We start from the raw sequence: 12,420 nt of genomic DNA on the forward strand, positions 1-12,420 counted from the left end.
GGAAGAGTTGGACATGACTGAGTGACTAGCACTTAACACTATATAAAATAAATAAACAACAAGGTCCTACTGTATAACACAGGAAACTATATTCAATATCTTGTAATAAACCATAATGGAAAAGAATATGAAAAAGAATGTATGTATGTTATAACTGAATCACTTTGCTGTACATCTGAAACATTGTAAATCAACTACACTTCAGTTAAAAAAAATAGCCTTATACAGCAGTAAATAAACACTTATTAAGTGTGAAACAAAAAGAATGGATGATAATATTTACCTCAAAATGTATTGCTGGGATAAACTGAACTACATGTATATATAAAGTATGGTGTATATTGTGAGCCTCATAGGTTTTGCCTGCCTGGGGTGAGGCAGTCGCATGAGAAACGTGGCTTGTTTTAAGGACACTGAAAAAGGAGGAGAAAGTAAAATAAAAATTAAGAGGAAGAAGAGAGGAAATAAGGAGTTTCTCCTGGAAAAAATCTGTCACGGGGTCCCTCAATCTTTCAATCTTTTGAGTTCTAAACAATAATGACCCTGGTTGATACTTAGCTCTGCACAAAGAAGAAAGACTTTGCATGATCATAAAACACAATTCTCCTGCGTACAGTTGAGACTTTCACACGTGTCCAACAGGAGCCCCAGCCGCAGATGGAGGCCAACACTACTCCCTTGATCCCTGTCCACCTGAATGGCGTTTCTTGTCACCAGCAAGGGCTGGTTTTGAATCCTCATCAAGCACGTCTCCAGGATTAGCTGTTCTATTTTCTGTGAGCCTCACACCACTTGCAGGCAGATTAATCCTCTTAAAGAACGAATGCTGACTAAGTAAGTGGTTTCTGGTCTTAACGGTTTGAACACTAATGTTAAGATGCTGCCTTAAAAGCACAGAGTTACTAGCCTCACACACCATGCCAGTTACACTCATGAATAAGAAATCTTCAGTCGCTCGAATCAACTTTAATCAATTAAATAGTTGTGTCCTTGTTTTAGATTCTCTTGTTAGCTCTGGAACTTTGGTTATTAAAACCATAAAATGTACTGGGCTGGAAATGTGTCTCATTAAGTAAAGTGTACGATATTAGTATTAATTAACTTCTTATTGAGTGAAGCGGCTGACTTTAAGTGGTGGAAAGCGCTCCTGATTTAGAGGCATAACTGGGTGTGGGTACTTAAGGGATTCAGAAGCGTATGTCAGCCACCCAATCCTAATTCCCAGGATACTTCTTCTCCAGGAGGTGGGGATCTCAGCTTCCCACTGCCACAGGGCCATGTCCTTTGGTCCAGAGATGGTTGGCTATCCATTTACCAGCCACGCTCCCTGGGCCTTCTTTCTTCTTACCACCTGCTCCCCAGTCTACAGGTGAAGTGTCCCGTGTCCATCTTTATACTTTTTCGCTGCTAGGGCATGGGCCTGAGATCATATTCTGGCCGTTTGGGAATAAATCTTCTGGTGGCTTCTGGAAGGAGGCACAGGAGGAGATGTGTCCCCACTGTGCTGTGACCACAGCTGTCAGGGTCGCCAGTGTCGGCAGCTGCATGTCTACACCAGAGGCACCGTGGCCTCCGCCCAGGAGAAGCCAGCACCGGAGGGTGGCCAGGGCCGGGGCCTGGATGCTGGTGGTGAGCCCTGGTCTGGTCCCTGCAACCCGGAGCACCCTGAGGCACGGCAACCCTTCAGAGAAGATGGCGCAAAGGTTTCATGCCCACAGCACCCACAGACCGTGTGGAAGGAGAAGCAGAGCCTCCCTCCCTGCTAGCTTGTGCCCTCCACGGCCTCATCTAAGCACAGAGCCACCAGAGTGGCTGCCTGAGAAACTCAGCCTGGAAGACAAGTGTGGCTCATGGCACGGGATCCGCGGTTCCTCAAAGCTCACAGACACAAGACACCAGTCGAAGCCGGATTTCCAGGCAACTTGGATGACCCGAGGCTTCGCCCTCTCCACCTTGGGAGGGCCTTGATCTTGGCCATGCAGCGCAGTAGCCCGGAGTGAACCTGGGGCCCCCGTGGCCAGGCAGAGCAGCCCCAGGGACCAGCTGCCACATGGGGACAGGGACGCCTTTTGCTAAATGTGCTGATTTTTCAAGGGAAACTGAGACTGTGATTATAGGCAAAAGATTCAGGCTTTTAACCCTTTTCTAAAAATATTAAGCCCAGTAAGACCGCCCCCTTTCTCCCTGCTACCAAGCAAACCGAAAACGCGCTGCCCACAATCTCCTGATGCTCAGGTTGCCTGCTGGAGCTTCCTGTGTTTCCTCTTCTTGTCCCCAGCCTCGCCTTTGCCCTGCCAGGAACCTCCAGTCTCACCCAGGGCCCTCAAATGCCTGCCTCCAAGATCACCTTCTCTGACCTCTGTGTCACAGACCACCAGTGTCCACACCAACAGGAGCCCCCCAGCTGGTCTCCTGGCCCTACAAGGCAGCTAGATCAAGCTGTGACCCAGATAGGCTCCTGCAACTCCTGCAGGTCGCCCAGCGGAGCAGGCTGACATCTGTATGCAAAACCAAACCAAACCTGACCCTCACCACAGGTTGTTACAAAAACTAACTTGTGTTAGACCGTAGAGTGAAATAGTAGGCATACGCAGTAGTGTCTGACTCTTTGTGACCCCATAGACCATAGCCCACCAGGCTTCTCTGTCTATCAGATTCTTCAGCAAGAATACTGGAGCAGGTTGCCATTTCCTACACCAGAGGATCTTCCTGACCAAGGGATTGAATCCATTTCTTGCATTTCCTGCCATAGAGCTTAAAACTGTAAAACTCCTAGGAGAAAACATAGGAGATCACTGTTACAGCCTTGGGTTAGGCAAGAATTACTTAGATGGGATACCAAAAAATGCAAAAGGACACGCTGATAATTTTTAACCTACAAAATGAAAAACCTTTGCTCTTTTAAAGACAGAAAAATGTAAATGTTAAAATTTTTAAAGTCTGGGAGAATATATTTGCAAAATACATATCTGCTAAACTACAGGTATGCAGAATATATAAAGAACACTTAGAACTCAATGTTAAGAAAATAAACAGTAAAAAAAAAAAAAAAAGGGCCAGAGATCTATACTTCAGAAAGAAATGAAAAAATGCTCAAGGTTATTTGCCATGAGGAGAACGTGAATGAAAATCAGAATGAGACATCATTATACACCAGTCAGGATGGCCAGAATTAAAAAGGCTTACAATACCAAGTGCTGATCAAGACATAGAACAGAAACACTGACACATTTGTTTATTATTATTATTATTATTATTATTATTTTTGGTGCAGACACAAATGGCAGAATCACTTTGTAAGTAGCTTGGCAATTTCTTCCAAAGTTAAACACATTTCATTTGACCCCATGGTCTTGCCCCCAGTTATTTGCCCAAGAGAAATTACTTGGGTAATTTCTTACAACCCTAGAAAAACCCACGTAGGCTTTTTTTTTTTTTCAAATTCATAATTGCCCCAAACTGGGACTAGCCTAAACATCCATCAGCTAGTGAGAGGAAGAACTAATTGAGGAACATCCATACATGGACTAGCAATCAGCATTGAAAAGGAACAAGCTGTTGATTCACAGATCGACATGGATGAATCCCAAATGCATTCTACTGAGTGTGAAAAGTCAGACATAAAAGGCTGCATACTGTGAGATTCCATTCATGTGACAATCTTGAAAAGGCAAATCATTAGGACAGAAAACAGCCCAGTGGCTGCTAGGAGTGGGGCGGGGGCATAAGGGACCCTTTTGGGGATATGAAACTGTCTACATCTTTACTGATGTCATGGTAACACAACTGTGTACCTTTATAAAACTGCAAAATGTGAATTTTTCTGAAGGCAAATTATTATTGACTGCACCTTGTGCTTTGTGGGATCTAAATTCCCTGACCAGGGATCAAACCAGCTCCCCCAGCTGTGGAAATGCAGAGTCCTAACCACTGGACTGAGGGAAGTCCCTGAAAGCAAATTAAATCTCAATAAAAACCAGACATAGGTAACATCCTTCAGTGAATATCTGGCTGTAAAGTCATCTGATTCAAGCTTCCAAAGGAAAAGGACAATTTTACATGTTAAGACATCATAAAGAAAATGGGTTTCAGTGGAAATTTGAAACAAGAGTTGCAGGAGCCCAGGCTCAGGGAAGCAGGAGATGAAGAGTACCTCCCTGGGGCTGACGTTCAGCCTCTCTCTTCACAGACTGAGCCCAGAGCAGCTGTGGCTTACCTGGGCCAGAACTGCTTCGGATCCCAGGTGCTGGCATGTGGCTGGTCCATCCTTCTGCATACCAGCAAACACTCACCTTGGACCAACTGTCATCCCTGAGCAGATCAATTGCTACATAGGGGCCAAAGAAGGGCAGGGGGATCTATGGGAAGTTCCACTATGAGGGGAGGGCACGGTGCTGGTCAGCCCTAGACAGGCAGATCGGACCCACACGTCATTTTGGGATAAAGTAGAAATGCCTGAGCATGACAGCGAAGTCCCTCCCTACCTTTGCATCCTGGTCTCTCGCCAAGCCCCCTGATGCACTCATGTTCTCCTGCCCTCATGCTATGAAGAAATGCAACTACTAGGCAAATTTTTCCTTGGCTTTGGCAGGGCCTGCAAGTCTCCCTCCATCTGGGAGACCTTTTCTCTGGTTCCCTCTGTGTGGAACTGACCATCTTGGATATACTCCAGGGCTCCACTGGGGCATCGCTGCCTCCAGGAAGTCTTCCTTCTGCATGCCGGAGGCAGTCTGGATTTCTCTTGTTTGGAAGAGTCAAAGGATCACCCTGTTTGGAACATGGGTGGGCATGTGACTGGTGGGGAAATCTGTTAAAAATGCAGAGTGACCTCAGGGGGGTGAACTCTGTCAGGAAGGCAGGATGGGCCCCAGGCTTCTGGGGTGGGCACTTTGCTCATGTCCTGACTGCGGGCAGCTCCCACCCCCAGTCCTGAGTGCTGACCACAGCTTACAGCACTGCCTTTCTGGGGCACCTGCCTGGGCCCAGTGGGGTTACAGGCCTGACCTTTCCCCCATGGGGTCAGAAGTGAATTCAGGCCACTCTGGCCAGAGCATTTTACTGTCAGGGTGCCATTCATCTTGTTCTTTTCCTTCATTAAGGCTATTGGCAGCATTGGAGCTGGAGCCTGGGCCCCAGGGCACAGCATTCCCATTCTCCATTCATTTGATCTGCTGATGAATTATCTGCAGGATAAGCTTCCCAGTGATGACATACCCCCAGGTGCCTGCTCAGTGCCAGGCACTCCCCATACTGAAACGGCCCTAGTGAGCAGCGTGTGCTTACTCCTTCCCACGCCCACAGCCAACAGAGGAGACAAGTATTAATCAGTTCATTTCTGATTGTAATTAGAGTCTATCAGATTCTTTCCTTGCAACTAAAGGAGCCTTCTAGCACATCCTGGGATAACCGAATACTTCATCATCACGAAATCCCATTTTTTGTGCTGACACATAATTGCAGCCATAGGATTTCCCTTGATGAGGCTCTTGAGCCCAAAGCCATACTGCCTTGTACCCAGTAGGCTGGTTCTCCAGGGTAATTTACACCCTCGTGGCTGTACTGCATGGTGGTGGCATCCATCCTTCTGAACAAATGCCAGTGGGCATTTGGAATTTGCAGCTGGGGAAGGCACTAAGGTGCAGCCTGCCCACAGGATTGGCTGGTCATCACTCAGGGGACAGCTGCAGCTTCTGTAGCCACAAGAGTGACAAGTTCATGAACTTGGATCATGCAATGGTGAGGAGCAGGCCCTGCCCAGAAGGGAGAGGCAGGCAAGGTCTCACAGAGCTAGAACATGTGGGGAATGAGGGCTTGTCCGAGGAATTCTGGGGATCGATGTCACCATGAAAACACTTGAGGACATTTATTTTCATCCCTTCTCAGTGAAGAGTAGTGTTTGAAAACCCATACATTTTCAGACAGCTAAATATGACACTTGAGTCTTGAGTGGATCTTTTGAGGGAGGGGAAAGAAATACCATAAGGAACATTGTCAGGACAACTAGCAAAATTGGAATCTGGACCAAGAATAGATGCACATAGTTTATCATTATTAAGCTACAATTTTGTAACTGTTCTGTGGTTATGATAAATAATATCCCTACTCATAGGAAGGACATATCACAATATACACGAGTTTGTTCACTAAGTCACGCCTGATTCCTTGTGACACCGTGGACTGTACCCCACCAGGCTCCTCTGTCCATGGGATTTCCTGTACAAGAATACTGGAGTGGGTAGCCATTCCTTTCTCCAGAGGATCTTCCCAAACCAGAGATCAAACCCCTGTCTCCTGCATTGGAAGGATTCTTTACCACTGACAAGCCCATATATAGGGGTAAGGGGCTTTAGTGTATGGAATTTACTTAGAAATGATCCAGGGAAATATGTCTACATATAAGATGCTTTTCAAACACCTATAAATGCCCTTTGTCTATCAGGCTTTCTGGCTGGTTCACGGTCTCCTTGCTGACTGGAACCTTTGGCAAAACTCTTAAGAGTCAAACTTACATGGCTCTCCAGAAGTGGCCCATTTCTTTTTCCTCTTTAATTTGCTCTGGATCCTTTGTCTATTACAGGAATCTTTGTGTTAAGTTCTTCCAGGAACTATGTTCCTTTGCATTATTCTTTCTAGATGTTTCATAGGGTTTACTGAACTTGGACCAACGGGGAGATATTTTCAGGATGCTTATTTCAGTTATAAGAAAGGATGAACTTTCCTGGCCAAAGGTGGGAAACACAAAAGTTATAAAAAGTGCCCTAAAGGGTTTTGGCAGAACCCTTATTCTGCACTTAGGAGCTACTTCAGTTCAGTTCAGTTCAGTCGCTCAGTCATGTCCAACTCTTTTCGACCCTGTGGACTGCAGCACACCAGGCTTCCCTGTCCATCACCAATTCCCAGAGCTTACTCAAATTCATGTCCATTGAGTCGGTGATGCCATCCAACCATCTCATCCTCTGTCCTCCCCTTCTTCTCCTGCCTTCAATCTTTCCCAGCATCAGGGTCTTTTCAAATGAGTCAGTTCTTTGCATCAGGTGGCCAAAGTACTGGAGTTTCAGCTTCAGCACTAGTCCTTCCATTGAATATTCAGGACTGATTTCCTTTAGGATGGACTGGTTAGATCTTCCTGCAGTCCAAGGGACTCTCAAGAGTTCTCCAACACCACAGTTCAAGCATCAATTCATCAGCGCTCAACTTTCTTTATAGTCCAACTCTCACATCCATACATGACTACTGGAAAAAACAAAGCTTTGACTAGACGGACCTTTGTTGGCAAAGTAATGTCTCTGACCTTCAGCAAATTATCTAAACTCTGGGAGACTGGGTTTCCTAGTCTGTGCAGTGGGCATCTCCTAGTAACAAGCTCAGAGGGTGAAATCAGAGGATTAATGAAATGTTTGGCACAAAACACACTCAATGAAGGTAAGTTATTACTGCAGCTGCTTTTATAATATCAAATCCCAGAAAAAGACATAATTATTGTTATTATCCTATTTGTATTATAATTTTGATTCGATAGAGATATTAATAGTCATGTTAATTACAATGGCGTCGATGAACGCAGGGGTTCCTTCTTACCTTTTGCTTTATGTTACAAGTTAACATCTCATTTAACCCGCAGGACATTACTCGTAGGCGGGCTTATTAGCCTATTGCAAAGACGAGGACTTTGAGGCCTTTTAGTATCAAGAAAATAAGCAGGGCCTCCCGCTCCACGCGCGCTCCCGGGCGGGTACGCAGATAGGGAAACTGTGGCTACGAGGGTCAAGGCTCCAGACCCCGCCAGCGGCGGGCGGACGCTGAAGCCCGGGTTCCCCGGTTCCAGGCGGGACCGCAGCCCAAGGCACAGCCAGTGCGCAGCCGCTTCTCAGGCTCCTCCGTCCAGTCTTCCCGCTGCGCCCGGGACAGGGAATGGGGCCGCACAGTTTCAACTTGAGTTTCAAAGAATTCGCTTGCAAATTGCCTTCCAGGAGAGGTCTGATGTGTGTTTCGAGGGCGCTCCAGGCTGGGTGGTCGCGGTTCCACGTCCGGGAGTCCCGAGAGCGGGACGAGGGGTCCGGGCGCCCACGCCCAGCTGCCGGCTTCCAGTTCCCCGTGCCAGCCCCCGGCAGCAGCGACCTCCGGAAGCGCCCGGCCCCGCACCCCGCCAGCGCCCCGAGCTCCCTCCGCGACCCGCCCTGCGCCCAGGCCGCGGCCCTGCCGGCGCTGGCGGCCCCGAGCGGTCCGGGTTGCGGTGGCAGCAGCGGCGGCGGCGGGAGGAGGAGCAGGAAAAGCGACCGGGGGAGGAGGCGGAGGCGGCGGAGGTGGAGGCGGCGGCGGCGGCGGGCGGGGCCGGGCGGGTTTAAAGCCCATCGAGGGGGTGGGGAGGCCGGGAGGAGGCAGGAAGGGACGCGAGCGGCGCGCCGTGGCGGGCTGGGCGCTCGGAAGCCGCGGAGCCCCGCGCGGAGCCAAAGTTTGCGCGCGGTCCCCGGGCGGCGGCACGCGGGGGCCGGGACCGCCCTGCGCGCCGCCCTTGCCCCGCGGGACGCGCGCCGCCCCGGCCGCGCCGAGGGTCGCGGGCGGCCAGGCGGAGGCGGCCGGGAACGGCGCCGTGGCAGGTACGGAGTTGGGCGGCGAGCGAGGCGCCAAGTTACTTTGTGGCCGGCGGGCGGGCGGGCTGCAGTCCCGGCGTCATTGTCTGCGCGCGGGCCGCCCGGGCCGGGGACGCCGGGCGCCGCGGGGGCGCGGCGGGCGGAAGGGCGTCGCCTCGGGCCGGGGGCTGCGGCGCGCGAGGGCGGGGACCGGGCGCGGCGCTCGGCGTCGGCGACCCCGGGGAACCGGGGAGCCCGGGCGGCGCCCTCGGGAGCCCTCCTGTCCGACGCCGGCGGCTCACGGGCCGGGCCGGGGTGGGGGCTGCGCCGCCGGGCGGTCAGGGCCAAGGCCGCGCTCCCGGATCGCCTGGAGGGTGGGCTCCGCGCGCCCCTGCAGCCCCCGGTGCGCCGGTGCTCTGGCGGTGGGGCCGGACCCTCCGGTGCCGGAGCGAGCCAGATACTGGGATCTTTCCCTTTGGTTCTGCTGGCGACCCGTCTCCCCGCCCCCAGGGCCTAACCTTAAGTTGAGGGTTCGCGGGTTAGCGGCCCGCCAGCCGGTGAAACGTGATAAGAGCCGTGCGGTTCTCCGAAGGCGATTCTGATGCAACTCTCGGCCTCTGGATCGCCTCTCCCCGTGCCTGCCTGAGGACGGCCCTGGAGCATGTGCGTTATGGAAATGAGACATTCTCTACTTTTTATTGTGTTTTTCTTGTCTTGGGGTTGGAAGAAACGCCAACTTTCTGTCATTTGTCTCGGTGAGACGGTGGGTCACGTAGGGGAGCCACAGGTGACTTTGCCCGGGCCCGGATCTTTCTGATGCATTCCTTGTAGAGAAAGCTTTCTTGCAAACGTTGTCCCCAGCTTCATTCAAGAGATGCGGAGAAAAGACCCAAACAAGTAGCGCTCGTGAGTAAACACGCGTTATTGCACAACTTGCTCTTTGCTGCTGTTTACAAGGCCTAACCCAGAACACTTTGTTTCTGAAAATGCTGATTCAGCGGTTCGGAGCCCCCGAGTTTCCGAAGTGGTGTTTTCTCTAACGTTTCGCGCAGTTTTACTAAGAACACATGTTAACACAGCAACAGGCGTTGACTAGGGTTTACAGCACCAAGCCGGACGTTTTTCATAGGAGTTGACTCGCTGATTCCTTCGTTCTTTCCAGGAGGAAAAATAGATAGGTTCTAGGTTTCTGTGGCCAAAGAAGTTCTGACTTCTGGCGATGGTGGTGTCTTTTAGGTTAGTATTTTGTTTAGGAAATAAGCTCTGAAACCAAAGTGTTTCCAGGAATGGTTCTAGATGACTAGGTTTTCTGATTAAGAATCAGAACTCTAGGATTATTGCATATAATATTTGAGTTTTACTGGAAACATTTGAAAGAGAAGGCCAATCCCCAGATCACGGGGAGGGAATTTGAGGACAGTCACACACCCAGCAACTGGGAAGTAACTGAGAAGTGCAGCAAGGGATACTTGTGTGGCATTTCACTGTCTATGGGACACGTTCAAAGCCTGATTACTTTTAATCCTCTGCAGCCTGCTGATCCCCATTTTACAGGTTTGGAAACTGAGGCTTGGGTTTCCAGGTGGCGGTAGTGGTAAAGAACCCACCAACTAATGCAGGAGATGGATGTAAGAGACTCCGGTTTGGCCCTGAGTCATCTTCCTTGGTCAGGAAGATTCCCTGGAGTAGGAAATGGCAGCCCAGTCCAGTATTCTTGCCTAGAGAATCCCATGGACCAAGGAGGTGGGCTATAGTCCGTGGGGTGGCAAAGACTCAGACATGCACAAACCCAGGCTCAGAAGGTTAAAAATTGCATGTCCAAACACATGGCTGGCAAATGCCAGAGCTATTTTTTTTTTTAGTTCTCTGTGGTTCAGGCTTCTTTGCATCTAAAAGAGAAATGGCCCTAGGAGCGTCCCTGGGCCGGTGGACGGTCACACACCCGGAGAACCAGCAGACTCTGTTCCCATTCCCGTGGCTCCTGGATACCTGCCCTATCACTAGGCTGTTATTATTGCTTTCTTTTGTCCGCTCACTTTTTGTACTTAGATACGCATTTGTTTTGGAAGGAAATTTTGATACCACGAAGTCATGAGTCTGATATGGTGGTTATGTTTACTGTAATAAGAACTGTGTTTTAATAAAAGCTGTGCCCCGCTAAAGTCATCTGCTGGGTATTGCCTGTGGTGTGTACAGCTTTTGGACTGGGCAAAATGCCTTTCATTGTGGACTAGGAACCTGGAGCTGGGCAGGTTCATGCCAGGGCTTGTAGCGTGGTAGCTGCCAGGATCCGAACCTGGACAGGCCTGGCCCAGTTACAGTGACCATCTCTGTGGCCATTGACCCTCAAACGGGAGAGGGGAACAAAGCCAGACTCTCAAACTTTTGCTTTGGATGATGAGGCTGTTCTAAGACTTGTCAATGTATAGAAACCAAGCTCCTGCATGAACAAAGACACCCACTGTGTCTTTACCTTCCTCTTATAGCTTTAGAAATTCTAGGTTGGTATAGCTGATAAAACTTTCAAGATGACATAGTTTAAGGAACTTATTTCCTTGGAATTCTGTCCAACTCTTAACCGCTGGTGCAAAGAGCCATGCAAGGTGGTTGGCTGGTCTGCCTGTCAGAACTCTGACACTGATTGTAGGGAGTTCTGTCCTGCTTTGTGGGAGGAAGTGTGTGTGTTTACGGCTTGGGGTGTGATGCCTTGGTCAGTTTCTCATGCTGTCAAACCAACGTGGAATCATGTGGATCTATAAAGAGAAAACATTTGTTTTGCTTTTCATGTATGTAGTCAGTCATATGTTCATAATTTCACTAAAACTTTTTCTGCTTGTTGAGACTTTATTTCACCTGTCTTTATCTTTTGCTTAACTGGCCATTTGGAAGATTAAGGAAGATGTTAGAACAGACAAGCGACTTGGTGGGCAAATGGGTGCTTTGGGGACCTGGGAACCGTCAACAATGTTTTTGCCCCAATGGGTGTAAAACTGATCCCATCCGTTCAGGCGCTGGCTGGCATGTACATTGTGTTAATGCTTCATGGCACGTTTCTGGGGAACTGTCTGTTCCCCCACCTTCTCTGTTAGGTGTCCGTGCTCCTGATGATCATGTCTTGTTGACTGTAAGGAGATGAGAGCAGGTAAGGCTTAAAATCACCAGTCTGTTGGCTTTTCTGTAATAACATAAGGAAAAATGGGACGACTGTTTTTGAGACCAAAAAAAGCCATCAAAAATCACCCCAGAGTTAGAAATGAGTGCTCATGACTTTCTGCTTTGGGGATAAGACAACTCTGAGGAGATACCCCTTTTTGCTCCTCTAGTGGGAGAGGTGGGCTTGAGAATAAGCAGAGCCTGGCCTGCTTGAGTGCTCTTTTGTTGATCTGGGAAAAGGGTGGATGTTGAGGTAGAAATAAGTCATAGTCTTGCTTTAGAATCCCTGCCCAGACGCATAGGATGAAGTTAGTGGGTCATGACTGGGTGTGACTGGGAAAGCTCGAATATTGCTCCTGTTTTTCCACCAGTGACTTTACATCTGGCTTGGGGCGCGATTTCCTTGATTGTTCAGACCCCTGATTTGAGGGGTTTCCATTTGGGCTTCCTCTGCCAGGTTGGACTGTGTGTTTTAGCATCTCCTTTGCCATCATGTTGCTCTTTTCTGCTTTTGCCCAGGTGGCTGGACGCTACTGATGACCCCACTGGGCACTCTGCCTCAGCTGGACTCCTGGTCGTCTTTGAGCAGCTGGGCGAGCTCATTGAGCTAGCTTTTACTAGCTCATGGGTAGAACAGGAGTCACAGGGGTGCCGACCTGCAGGGAAGGTGGGGTGCCTCTGGGGTCGTGTGCACCTT

At 49.6% G+C, this 12,420-nt stretch overlaps 1 protein-coding gene across 5 annotated transcripts in view; it reads left to right on the forward strand.

Moving 5' to 3' along the window:
* Positions 1-9,109: 9,109 nt before the first annotated feature.
* The window catches only part of GRB10 (growth factor receptor bound protein 10), a 218,970-nt gene continuing 215,659 nt past the window's right edge, over positions 9,110-12,420 (forward strand). For 4 of the 5 annotated variants that reach the window (XM_044946399.1, XM_006073506.3, XM_025290782.2 and 1 more), the window contains exon 1: positions 9,110-9,233. The gene's annotated coding sequence lies outside the window, so the exon portion shown is untranslated. Of the gene's footprint in view, positions 9,234-9,265; positions 9,477-12,420 lie in introns of those variants that run through there. The other variant, XM_044946397.1, reaches the window with a different exon arrangement.

The sequence above is a fragment of the Bubalus bubalis genome, chromosome 8 (assembly GCF_019923935.1).
Source record: "Bubalus bubalis isolate 160015118507 breed Murrah chromosome 8, NDDB_SH_1, whole genome shotgun sequence".
In the NCBI taxonomy this organism is placed as follows: domain Eukaryota; kingdom Metazoa; phylum Chordata; class Mammalia; order Artiodactyla; family Bovidae; genus Bubalus; species Bubalus bubalis.